We start from the raw sequence: 6708 nt of genomic DNA, 5'->3' as shown, positions 1-6708 counted from the left end.
CCATGTTCTGGCAGTTCTCATCGTCTAGTGAGGGAGATAAACATATAATTATAATACAGGGTAACCATAAATTCTAGGAGCATAGATTTTTTAAAAATTATTTTGTAATAATTTCAGACTCACAGAAGAGTTGCAAAGGTAGTGCAGAGAACTATCATATTCCTCTCACCCAGTTTCAGTTTCTCCTTATGTTATCATTTTACATCATGGTAGTACATTTATCAAAACTAAGAAACCAACATTGTTACATTATTATTAACTAAATCCCAGACTTTATTTGGATATCACCAGTTTTTCCATTAATGTCCTTTTGTGTTCTGGGATCCAACCCAGTCTTCCCCATTACATTTAGTTGTCGCGGCCCCTTAGCCTCCTCTGATTTGTAGCAGTTTCTCAGTCTTTCTTAGTTTTTTCTGGAAACATAGAATTTTTAAAATATTACATATAAAATATACAGCATGTTACATATATGTATACGTTACAGATTGAACCCTCTTGATTACCTTCGCCAGGATATGCTAAAGGCACAAATTTATTCAGCGAAAATCAGAGACACGAAACATCTCAGGCAATCCATCAAAGATGCATTGTGTAAGGATTGCTGGATATGCTGCATTAATGCACTGTGTTCATAGCAATTTTGCACAGTTAATTGAACTATGCATTGCCAATGAGGAATAAACATTAAACATATGATGCATTATAATGTAATTATTATGTGTAGTTGCCTATCTTTCTGAATTTTATTGCTACCCTGTATAAAGTAGTAATTTGTAAATTTAATATTATCCTAATAAAAATATCAACAGAGTATATTTTTTAAAATTAGACAAGCTGATTATGAGTTCATATAGAAAAATAAATAAGCAAATATAACCAGGAAATCCTAGAAAAGAAGAATAGTGGTGGGTAGCCCTCTCAAATATTAAAATATTTTAAAGCTTCAATAATTAAAAACCAAGGTTACTAGCACATAAATAGACATACAGACCAATTAAACGGAATAGGAAGTTCATAAGTAGAAACAAATAAATACTGAAATTTACAAAATGATAAAGATGTAATCTTAAATTGGTGGAGGAAAGATGGACTATTCAATAAATAGTTGGGACAACCAAGTAGCCATCTGAAAAAATAAAATACATCCATACCTCACACTGTACACCAGGATAAACTGCAAATGAATCAGTGATTAGAATGTGAAAAACGAAGTAATGAAAGAGCACTAGAAGAAAACATGGGAGAATTCCTTCATAACCTTGGAGTTTCAGGGAAAGCCTTTCTAACTATGATTCAAGATCCAGATGCTATAGAAGATGCCCTAGGATTTGATAAAAGGCCAACAACCCAATTTTTAAAATGGGCAAAACTCACGAACAGACAACTAACAGAAAAGAAAATACAAATTGCCCTCAAAGATTCTTGTCCTCCCTCATAACAAGAAAAATGCAAAACATAACTACTAAGACTTGCAACCACCCCCAAAATTGATAACAAACTTTATTGGCAAGGCTGTGGGAAATTAGACACTCTCATACATTCCCAGTGGGAATGAAAACTAATACTACTCAGATAAAGGGCAATTTGGCAATATCTATTGAAATAAAAAATACATTTTCCATTGAACCAGCAATCCAGCTTCTGGACATTTACTCTACCGATATACCTGAACACGTATGAAATAAAATATGTACAAGGTTATTAATTTCAACTTTTTTATAATAGCAGAAGATTGGAAACAATCCAAGTATCTATCAACAAGGTACTGATTAGATAAATTAAGGATCAGTCATAAAATGGAATACTATGACATATAAAAGAATGAGGAAGCTCTGTTTGTACTAATATGGAAAGATCTCCAAGATGTATTGCTAAGTGAAAAAAAATCAAGATGCCAAACAGAGTGCATAGTATGCTATACACATAAGAAGGAGATAAAATCAAAGTACATGTTCATTGTTACATAGAGAAACCCTGGAAAACGTGCATTTATTGGGATTAACTGATTGGGCGGATAAGGTGAATGGGAAAGATGGGAGAGGAATAGGAGCAAGAATTTTCACTATATATCTTTTATAGTTGTTTAGGCTTTGAACCATATTACCTATTTAAGGAAAGGTAAACTAAAATTGAAGATAAATCTAAGAGTCCAGGCAATAATAACAAGATGAGGAAAGAGGGGCTGTTCCAAGAGTCAGTAAAACACGCTACAAACCTTGCTGTGTTTGAAAGAATAGAAATACTAAATTATGTTAGATATGTTGAAACATTTTATACTTGTGTATATGTTAAAAATTAAGGGCAACTAGTAAAAGAATAGAAAGGCAAACTATAGTTTTAAGCCAGCATGGGAAACAAAAGGGAATATAGAAAGCTTTATCAGTCCAAGAGAAGGAAAAAAAGGTCAAAAAACGTGGGAAAAAGAAAATACAACACAAAGTGGTGGAATCAACTCTCCAAATATGACAATCATAATACATTTAAACAGATGGAATTCATCAATTAAAAGGCAGATTTTCAGAATGAATAGGAGACATGCACAGGCTATTTGTTGCAGCATTATTTATAATAGCAGAAGACTAGAAAAACAACCCAAATGTCCCATCAGCAGAGGTCTAGTACATCTACAAAATGAGGTGCTCTGCAGCTTTTAAAAGGAATGAAGAATATCTATATATGCTCTGATGGAGTGATCTCCAGGATAAACTGCTCATTAAAAAAAAAGCAAGGTGGAGAAAAGTGTGCATAATATGATACATGTACATAAGAAGGGAAGCTATAGACATGCATATATACATATTTGTTTACATAAAAGGGAAAGGTAAACCATAAAATAAAGAAAAAATTGTTACCTATAGGGAGTGGGAAGGAATAGCATAAAGAGGAAGGGATAGAAAGTAGACTTCTTTGAGTATACTTTGTTCTGTAGATTTGAGTATGAAACCACGTAAATATAATACACAATTGTGAAATCTTTTTTTTTTTTTTTTTAAAAAAGCAATCCTTAAAAATCTAAAGCAAGGGCTGGCCCCATGGCATAGTCGTTAAATTCATGTGCTCTGCTTCGGCGGCTTCAGATCCCAGGGGTGGACCTACACATCACTCATCAAGCCACGCTGTGGTGGCATTCCACATACAAAATAGAGGATGGCACAGATGTTAGCTCAGCGACAATCCTCCTCAAGCAAAAAGAGGAAGATTGGCAACAGATGTTAGCTCAGGGCCAATCTTCCTCACTAAAAAAAAAAAAAAAGCAAAAGCCAAGTGAAACTAATGAATCTGTGTATCCAGATGGCGACATAATAACATAGAAAGTGACTTTAAAACAAAGCAACATTAAGGGCTGGCCTGGTGGCGCAGCAGATAAGTGTGCACATTCTGCTTCAGTGGCCCGGGGTTCACCAGTTTGGATCCTGGGTGCAGACATGGCACCAATTGGCAAGCCATGCTGTGGTAGGCGTCCCACATATAAAGTAGAGGAAGATGGGCACAGATGTTAGCTCAGGGCCAGTCTTCCTCAGCAAAAAGAGGAGGATTGGTAGCAGATGTTAGCTCAGGGCTGATCTTCCTCAAAAAAACAAAAAATAAACAAAAAAACCAGCAACATTAATGTATATCCTTAACAGGATACATTTTAAGGTAAGGACAAAAATATCTGCAAAAGAATCTTAGACTCTTTGTAGTAATCATGTTTTTGGTGGTATGGTACTGGCATTGTTATTCTGAAATTGTTGTCTGTATATTGTGGGATAAAGCAAGTGAGTGATTACGTTCTTGTTTTGAGAATCAGGATTTTTGTCATGGGAGAAAGGAGATATAGATTGTCGAGGTTAAGTAAAACTCAGACTATAGGTCCTGAATTTTAATTGGAAGGATCATGATGCCCAGGATCCAGATTTTGATTTCCAAATACCATTTCACGCTAAAAGGAACCAGGACTCCTGGGAGAAGTGGCTGATTTCTAGCCTGGGGCAGGAAATGTACAAGTAGAGCCTCCAATATCTTGCATTCTCAGAAAGCAAGGAGGCCATCACAGACTACTAGGGTTGTGTCAAAAGGACACAGGGGCCAGTGTGTAGAGGCCAAAGATGGGACAATTTGAGCATCAGTAAGGAGAATAACTGTAATGTACCGAAATATATCAAATGCTTAAATCCATATGTTTATGATAATACTAAAAAAAGGGTCACATTTGAAAAATGATAGGGAACCAACTTATTATTTTGAAAACCAGTAAATACAGGGAAAGAATCAAGCATTTATCCTGCCATTCCTATGCAAACTGCACCACTAGATACCAAATAGTAGATGAGGGGAAGTTTTTCTTTATAAAAGAATTTCAGCTAATAAATGAATATGGAATCATAGAATATCACTATTTTGCAACTCTTAATGAATTAACGAATCTAGCCATTGAAGGACAACCAGACATTACATATGTGCCTCCTGATGGGAGAACTCCATTTGAGCAGTCTAGCCAAGAAAATTGAACTGAATCTAACAAAACCTTTCAAGTGAAGCACCAATTTGTAGGAAATACAGAAGACAGAGAATATGTTAAACAATACCAGGGAACAGAATCAGCAAAGTCCAACTGGGGAAAGCCTACAGGACAAACAACTGTTTTTATTGAACAAATTGCAAGGAAAAAAGGGACGATAAGAGGGGAAATCTATGGCTTAAAAGAGACTTAAAACACTTACGAGACATATCAATCAAACGCAATGCATGGACTATATTTGCATCCTGATTCTCCCTCTCTCTCTCTCTCTCTGTCTCACACACAAACACACACATGCACACACACACACAAGCATTTATGAAACAGTTGGGAAATTTGAACAAAGACAGGCTATTTGATGATATTAAGGAATTGTATTTTTAGGTGTAATAATGGTAAGGTGATTATATTTAATAAAACTTTCTTATCTTTTATAGGTATACAATATTTATTGATGAAAGGATATGAAGTCTGAGATTTGCTTCAAAATAATATATAGGGAAGAGAAGATGAGAGTATAAATGACAGAAACAAGATTAGCTACTAGTTGATAATTGTTGAAGGTAGGTGATAGGGTTCATTGTATTATACATTCTATTTTTGTAACAAAATATTTTTAAAATGTATTAGGACACAAAGGAATACAAAAATAAAGATATAATCAATCAATAAAGCTAAGAGCTGGCTCTGGGAAAAGATTAATAAAGCAGACAAACTTCTAGGCATGTTCATCATATAAAAACAAGAGAAGGTACAAATAAAGTAGGTCAGGAATACAAAGGGGGACATGATTCAGATTCAGAGGAGACTTAAAAGTTATAAGCAAAGTTTTGCATAACTTTATACTAATAAATTTTGCTCCCCAAAGGATATTTGGAAGATCTAGAGATTGGTTGTCACAACCTAGGGGGTGGGGGTGCCACTGACATCTAGTTGGTCGAGACCAGGAATGCTGCTAAACATCCTACAATGCACAGGACAGCCCCTGCAACCAAGAATCATCCAGCACAAAATGTCAATAGTGCCAAGATTGAGAAACTCTGACCTGGATTAAATTAGCAAGCTTCCAGGAAAATATTAATTATCAACATTGACCCTAGAAGAAATTGAAAATCTGTATCATGCAATAACCAGAAAAGAAATTGAAATAGTTTTCACAAATCTACCTATTTCCAAAAGACACCAGGTGAGTGAGTTCTACCAGGCGAGTTCTACCAAGACTTCAAGGAAAACATCATTTTCATTTCATATAAACAGTTTTATAGAATAGAAAAAGATGGGAAACTACCAAACTCATTTCACAAGCAAGCATAACCTTGATATTGAAACCAAACAAGGACACCATAAAAATAGAAAATTATAGGCCAATATAATTTAAAAACAAACATGCAAAAATCCTAAATATTAGTAAATTGAATCTAGTGCATATTAAAAGAATAGCTCATCATGACCAAGTGTGGTTTATCTTAGGAATAAATATATGGTTCACCATAAGGAAACCTATCAATGTAATTCACAAATTAACCAAGTAAAGGAATAAACTATATGATTTTTTCACTACATGTAGGAAAAGTATCCATAAAACTCAACATTCATTCATAATAATATTAATGGTAAAGTTTTAGGAAACCAAGGAGAGAAAGAAATTATTTTAAAGTGATAAATGGTATCTTCTGGAAACCTACTGCAGACATATTTAATGGTGAAACATTAGAATTAATCCATTAAAGTCAGAAACAAGAAAGGCTAACCACTATCCCCACTGTAAGAGTTATAAAGATCTGAAAGGTAAGCACTCAGCTGTTACTATTTGCAAATGATATGACTGTCTATCTAGAAAATCCAAAAACATCACCTCTAAACCATTACATCTAGTGAGCTAACATAGAGAGTGGATATAAGATAAATATACAAATTTTTTTTCCTCTGCACAACAATAACCAATTAAAACATAAGAGAAAAAAATGATATTTTTAATAGCAACAAAAACTATAAAGTACCAAGAAATAAACCTAACAAAAAAAATGCAAGTCTTTCATGGAGAAAACTACAAAGTTTACTGAAAGAAATAAAAGAAGGCCTGAATAAATACATATATATTGTATACAACAAAGTTAAATATTGTCAATATGTCCATTCTCCTTGTGGATAGATTTTTGGGACCCCTCTCCCTGGTGTAACAGTCAAATCTAGCTACCAAACTGCAT

The sequence above is a fragment of the Equus asinus genome, chromosome X (assembly GCF_041296235.1).
Source record: "Equus asinus isolate D_3611 breed Donkey chromosome X, EquAss-T2T_v2, whole genome shotgun sequence".
NCBI classification, from domain to species: domain Eukaryota; kingdom Metazoa; phylum Chordata; class Mammalia; order Perissodactyla; family Equidae; genus Equus; species Equus asinus.
The sequence above is the reverse complement of the archived record's forward strand: the minus strand, read 5'-3'. Positions refer to the sequence as shown.